Source organism: Meles meles, chromosome 2 (genome assembly GCF_922984935.1).
Source record: "Meles meles chromosome 2, mMelMel3.1 paternal haplotype, whole genome shotgun sequence".
In the NCBI taxonomy this organism is placed as follows: Eukaryota; Metazoa; Chordata; class Mammalia; order Carnivora; family Mustelidae; genus Meles; species Meles meles.
The window spans coordinates 119,490,153-119,497,084 of NC_060067.1; the positions used below are offsets into that span (position 1 = coordinate 119,490,153).

The window sequence follows — 6,932 nt, forward strand, 5'->3', positions numbered from 1 at the left end:
CCACAGGGAGCCTGCTTCCTCCTCTCTCTCTGCCTGCCTCTCTGCCTACTTGTGATCTCTCTCTGTGTCAAATAAATAAATAAAATCTTAAAAAAAAAAAATAGAACTACCCTATGATCCAGCAATCACACTACTGGATATTTACCTAAAGAATACAAAAACACTAATTCAGAGTGGTACGTGCACCTTAATGTTTATAGCATCATTATTTAACCATAGGCAAGATTTGGAAGCAGCTCAAGTGCCCATCAATGTATGAATGGATAAAGATGATGTGGTGTACACACACACACACACACACAGGAATATTATTCAATCATTAAAAAAGAATGAAATCTTGCCATTTGCAATGACATGAAGGGAGTTAGAGTGTATTATGCTAAGTGAAATAAGTCAGTTAGAGGAAGACAAATGTCATATGATTTCACTCATATGTTGAATTTAAGAAACAAAACTAACGAGCAAAGAGAGAAAAAGAGAGAGAAAGAGATAAACCAAGAAACAGACTCTTAACTATAGAGAATAAACTGATGGTTACCAGAGGGGAGATGGTTGGGAGGGAGTGGTTAAAAAGGTGATGGGGATTAAAGAGAGTACTTGTAGAGATGAACACCGAGTGATGTATGGAATTGTTGAAACAGTACATTGTACACCTGAAGCTAATATGACGCTGTCTATTAACTAACTGGAATTAAAATAAAAACTTAAAAAAGAATAAATGGAATCATTCAAAATAAATAAACAAAATAGGATACTACTCATTTTCTTCCTTTATCCCCTTACCCTGTTTCCTACACCTATTATCACCTGATATATTGTTTGCTCACTCTTTTTTTTAAGATTTTGTTCATTTATTTCAGAGAGAGAAAGAGAGAGCACAGGCAGGGGCAGAAGGAGAAGCAGATTCCCTAATGAGCAAGGAGCACAACACTGAGCTCGATCCCAGGGCCCTGGGATCATGACCAGAGCCAAAAGCAGACATTTAACTGACTGAGCCACCCAGACACCCTGTACGATTACTTTTTTCATTTCTTGTTATTACATATGTACTGTGTATATATAATGTATATGCACTATCCACATTTTTCACATTTAATATTTTTTAGTAACGAGTGACCAAAATCATAGATAAAAGAGAGATCCTACTTTTGGTAAAGTTTAGGCTAAAGATTTAAAATTTGATGAGGACATTGTAGGCCTTATCATATGATTTCTTTCATTTTATAAATATGAAATCAATAACAATAGGTAATTGGTTCAGTCGCTGCTCCAGCCTCCTTCCAGCCTCCTTCCAGCATCCTTCCAGCCTGCAACTAGCAATATAGAAAAAAAAAATTCCCTATCATTTACTTGTCTGTACACACCTTGAAGTGAGCAAAAAAATTGAAATAAATTATAACAGTGAGGGAAATCGTGCATATCCAGGCTGGTCAGTGTGGCAACCGGATCGATGTCAAGTTCTGGGAGGTAATCAGTGACGAACAAGCATCAACCCTATCTGAACCTACCATGGCGACAATGACCTGCAGCTGGACCACATCTCCTTGTACTACAATGAAGCTACAAGTGGCAAATATGTTCCTTGTGCTATCTTGGTGGATCTAGAACCTGGGACCATGGACTCTGTTCCCTCAGGGTCTCTTGGGCAGATATTCAGACCAGAGAGCTTTGTTTTTGGTCAGTCTGAGGAAGGTAACAACTGAGTCAAGGGCCATTGTACAGAGAGGGCTGAGCTGGTTGACTCAGTCCTGGATATGGTGAGGAAGGAGGCCGAGAAATGTGACTGCCTACAGACCTTCCAGCTGACCCACTCACTGGGTGGGGGCACAGGCTCTAGAATGGTCACCTTGCTCATCAGCAAGATCCAAGAAGAGTATCCCAACTGTATCATGAACACCTTCAGTGTGGTATCCTCACCCAAAGCATCTGACACAGTGGTCATCCCCTACAACGCCATCCTCTCCATCCGTCAGTTGGTAGAGAACACAGATGGAGACCTACTGCTTTGACAATGAGGCCCTTTATGATATCTGCTTCTGTACTCTCAAGCTGACCATGCCAACCCACAGGGACTTGAACTACCTTGTCTCAGCCACCATGAGCGATCTCAGCACCTGCCTCTGCTTCCCTGATCAGCTCAGTGCTGACCTCCACAAGCTAGCCAACAGCATGTTGCCCTTTACATCTCTCCACTTCTTCACGCCTGGCTTTGCACCTCTGACCAGCCATGGAAGTCAGCAACATGTGTTGGCTTCCACACTGTCCCTGTGCACTGTTCACTGTGCCTGAACTCACCCAGCAGGTCTTTGATGCCAAGAATATGATGGCTGTCTGTGACCCCTACATGGCCATTACCTCACTGTGGCTGCTGTCTTCCATGGATGTCCATGAAAGAGGTTGATGAGCAGATGTTCAACGTGCAAAATAAGAATAGAAGCTACTTTGTGGAATGGATCCCCAACGATGTCAAGACTTTCTGCAATATCCTACCTCGTGGCCTCAAGATGGCAGTCACTTTCACTGGAAATAGCACAGCCATCCAGGAGCTCTTCAAGCACATCTCAGAGCAGTTCATGGCCATGTTCTGGCACAAGAACTTCCTCCACTGGTACACAGGGGAGGGCATGGACAAGATGGAGTTCACTGAAGCTGAGAGCAATTTGAACAACCTTGTCTCTGAGTACCAGCAGTAAAAGGATGCCACCACCGAAGAAGAGGAAGATTTTGGTGAGGAGGCCAAAGGGGACGCCTAAGGCAGAGCACAATCACCTCAGGCTTCTCCGTTCCCTCAGTCTTCTTCCTCAGCTGTGCCTGTCCTCTCCCTCAGAACTGCATTTTCTGCCTCTGTCTCATTTTGTTTTGTTTTGTTTTTTCCTTCTTTGGAGCAGGAAGTGGGGCAGGGGGTCCTAGAACACACTGCCTGCACATAATAGGCGTTCAGAAAATATTTTTTGTTTGTTGAATATCTCTTCTCTTCTACTCTGGGAAACCTAGAGTTCTGCCATTCTGGGTAACCCCATATTTCCTTTTAGTGTCCACTTCTTCCAGCTGTCCAGTTGATATTTCTCTTTGTTTTTAAGATAATTCTCCAAGAATTTGGGTGTCATCAGACCCCATTTAGAACCATGTGCTGAAAACAGTAGATGGCCACCATCCTAGATCCATGTGGTAGCCTAGGGAAAAGGAAACCAAGCTTCCTCATAGTAGTAGAGGTACCTATAAAGAAGGGGGAGGTTTTCTATTCTAAGTTTTGGGGAGGGATATCTAGGCTACTGAATCCTAATTTCCAGGAAATCCCCTGCTCCTCTCTCGGCTTCAGGAGAGGTGTTGACAGTATTATCTCTATTTTTAGTCTTCTTCCAAGCTCTGTCCTTTGCTGTTTGTTTTGCTGGGATCTGTCCCATTCTGTTAAGCAGGATCATTCCCTTTCCTACATAACCTCCTTCATATGTTGGATAACTTCTTTTTCCTCTGGTTGGAGAAGGGGGCCAAAAAGGGAAAGAAGGACTAGCCTCCAGAAAGGCCCTCCCCAACCCCACATTTTCTTAGCAAACACCCAGCTCACTGTGTATATATGGAAAGGTGTGTATTGCCACCTAAATCTTCCATAATTTTGGATCATTCTTCCAGAGAGTGTACAAGGAGACCCTCCATCTTTGGCAACATCTCATTTCTTCCTTTTGCTATTCTCTTCCTTTCCCTTGGCTTCATCCTTTCCTATGTTTCAAATTTCTATTTTGTGTTGAGCTTGCTTTTTTTCATATTGAAAAAATAACATTACTCTAAGAGCCAAAATAAATGACAACTGAAAAAAAATAAGTAGGTAATTAATTGCACACTTCGTGTGCAAGGCATGGAGTGAAATGCTTTACATGCATAAACTCATACAACACAGCAATCCTAGAAAGTGGATCTTATTACTATATTTTATTGATTTAAAGATGTTCACTTTTCACACTTCCCATTTTATTGTCTATATACTGTCAGAATTGAAATCAGAATAATTATCATTTCAAATATTTTAGAAAGTATGTGCGTTTGGAAAATACAAGGAAAGAAACTGAAAAGAATGTCTTTGTTTAAATAAGTAAACTTAATTATTATGTTTATCATGGTGTAAATTTTCATAAAAATCTCTAAGCTGTAAAAATAAACTTTCCAATAACATAGCTTCTATTTTTTTCTGACTTTTCAGAGAAAAATAGTGTCGTGATTCCCCAAAAAGAAAACCCATATTCCCCATCACCTGTATCCTGTACAATATGTGAAACATCATTTATCCAGTTCTGGTATGAGACTCAGCCATGAGGAAGAAGGCTCGAACCACCAGATCATGAATCTTGAGTATATTTTCCAAGGTGACATGGTCAAAACCATGGACATAGCCAAGAATAATTTCTAAGTAGGAGGTCAAAGTTAAACTTCAGATATCCTAAATGGGCAAGGGTAAAAGGCAGGGAGTTTTGTCCAAACAGAAAATACTGTTAAAATCAAAGATTAAGTTCAGTGTGGAGAGGACCAAACTGGGCAATAGGACAGAGCAGAATCTGACAATATATATACCACAGCCCAAATTCAGAATTTAAATCAAACAAGCAAATAAACAAAACAGGAGAAAAGAGTCTAATGGGAGGAGAGTTTAAATTTAAGTGTTGAAAACAAACAATTAAATAATTTTTATATTATTTTTTTAGAGAAAGTGAGAGTGTGCACATGCAGTGGGGCAGGGGAGAGAGAGAGAAAGAATCTCCAGCAGGTTCCATGCTCAGCATGAGCCTGAAATAGGATTCCACCTCACGACCCTAAGCCTAAATCAAGAGTTGTATGCATAACCAATTGAGCCACCCAGGTTCCCCTAGGCATGAGTAATTTTTAATTATAGGACACAGCTGTGTGCCCCATAACTCCTGGTCTTTGGAACAGATGTGCCTCTGAGATATGGTCCACTCTACAGGAAGGAGACACTGGTGATTTCACTTGGGTGGGTCTTTCTGGAGCACTAATAATTCTAAGACCTTAATGAAACAGATGAAATTCAATATCTACTGAAAGACTCATGGATATTGAACATAATCTTTGGTAAATATCTCTTTATAGAGAGATATTCATATTAACACACGTTAACATGATGCACAACAGTCTTCTCCTTGGTTCTCCAGAGAAACTAAATGACAGACCACCATGTGTACAACAATCCAAGCAGATGATGTGTACAATAATCCAAGCAGATGACCTTCTGTCAAGGCTTTCCTTGTTACAGTCCTCCATTTATGACACAGCAATAAGGGAAGGCCATTTTCAACTATAACTCCCATTGTTTTGTAGGCTAGTCATTTAATTTCCAAATAGAACTGCCTCAAAAAAAGCCAATTTATAAGACTTAAATGATGAAATTAAAATGGTAATAGACATACATATTTATTAGTTTATGAGTATGAATACTTTCTTCTAACATAAAAATATCATAATGGACACAATCCACACTTGCCAACCCTTATTAGACACTTTCATTGAACAAGAATTAATGTTCATGAAAAACTACTCTTGGTTTTTGTGTGTTTTGTATTAAAAAAAGTTTAGCAATTAATTGCTGCATCTATAAAACAATGACGATTGAAACAGACAATTCAGCCTCCAAGATAAATATTTGAGCCTGACATATCTCTCTTCAGTAAATAACTGTAGCTTATCCATACCACTTTCAGAGGCCAACACTGAGTCAGAACAAAGATTGTTGCTGCAGCATTTGAAATGTTGACTCTACTTGTAAGCTGTTGTTTGGGATATTGTTAGTTAATGAATGTAGCTAACCTTTATTAAATGCTTAATATTCACCAGTGATTTTTGTTTGTTTGTTTGTTTTTTGTTTTTTTAGAGATTGATAGGTTTTGTCTTGTTTAAGCCATACAACAACGTTCTGAAGTGGTATTACTTTTCCTCATTCTACAGATAAGAAAACAGGAGATTATGGAAGTTAAGTAATTTAGCCGACATAACACGATTACATGGGGACAACAGAAAAGTGCCTCTCCCAGTAAAAGGAGCATAAGGGCACCAGGTAAGGAGTTGGGAAATGGAATTAAGAATTAAAAAAAAAAAGGAAGTCACTCCATCTGGATTAAAGTAGTGAAATCCATCAGCAGTATCTGTGCTTCAGCCTTTTATAGAAGTAAACCCCAAAATAATATATTTTTCTTTTTTTTTTAAATGTGTAACTGAAGAATTTTCAAATACCAAAATCATGAACTAAGGTTAATGAGGCAGTTATTTTCAGAAAAATTATAACTGGAGTAAGAGCGAAATTTTGCATTGACAGAATGACGCACATCCATTGTGCCGTATTCAGTAAGTAATTGCAAAAAGGAGAATTGTCAGCTCGCAGAGGAACAATGAAGGGGCTAGTCAGCCAGAAAGTAGGCTATGCCCATTTAGAGTTTTCTATTTCTAGAGGTGGAGGTGCCTTGTCAAGGAGAAAACAAATTAGGCTACTTTGACAGCATGCCATTCAACATGTAAATTTTGAAACTCCCCTCGTTTTAATCTCTGCTCACCAGAAAGGGTTGACTGTAATTTTGCTTCCTAAATATCTCATTTAATGAGTAAGATTCTACTGATGTAAGCATTTGAGTTTGCTTACTATTGCACTTCTTACTATAAATGAATAACTTGGAATTAATAGAGATATATCAATTTTTACAAACTTGAATAACATAAACCCACTCAGGAAAGATAGATCAGTTCCTAGTGCATTGATGAATCAGCAGAAGAATAGAGGAACCTAACTCCAAATATAATAAATTCACCAAATGAATGTACCTGTATCTCTGTAGCAGGACTCCTTAACCCAGTGAGCTCTGCATAGCTTAAGAGCCATTGGCAATTCTGCTGGGAGAAAATCAATCCAGGGATGAGTTCTTTTAAAAACCGGTTGT

The 6,932-nt window shown here is 39.2% G+C and overlaps 1 pseudogene; it reads left to right on the plus strand.

Moving 5' to 3' along the window:
- Positions 1–1,407: 1,407 nt before the first annotated feature.
- On the plus strand, positions 1,408–2,753 carry LOC123937287 (annotated as a pseudogene).
- Positions 2,754–6,932: the final 4,179 nt, after the last annotated feature.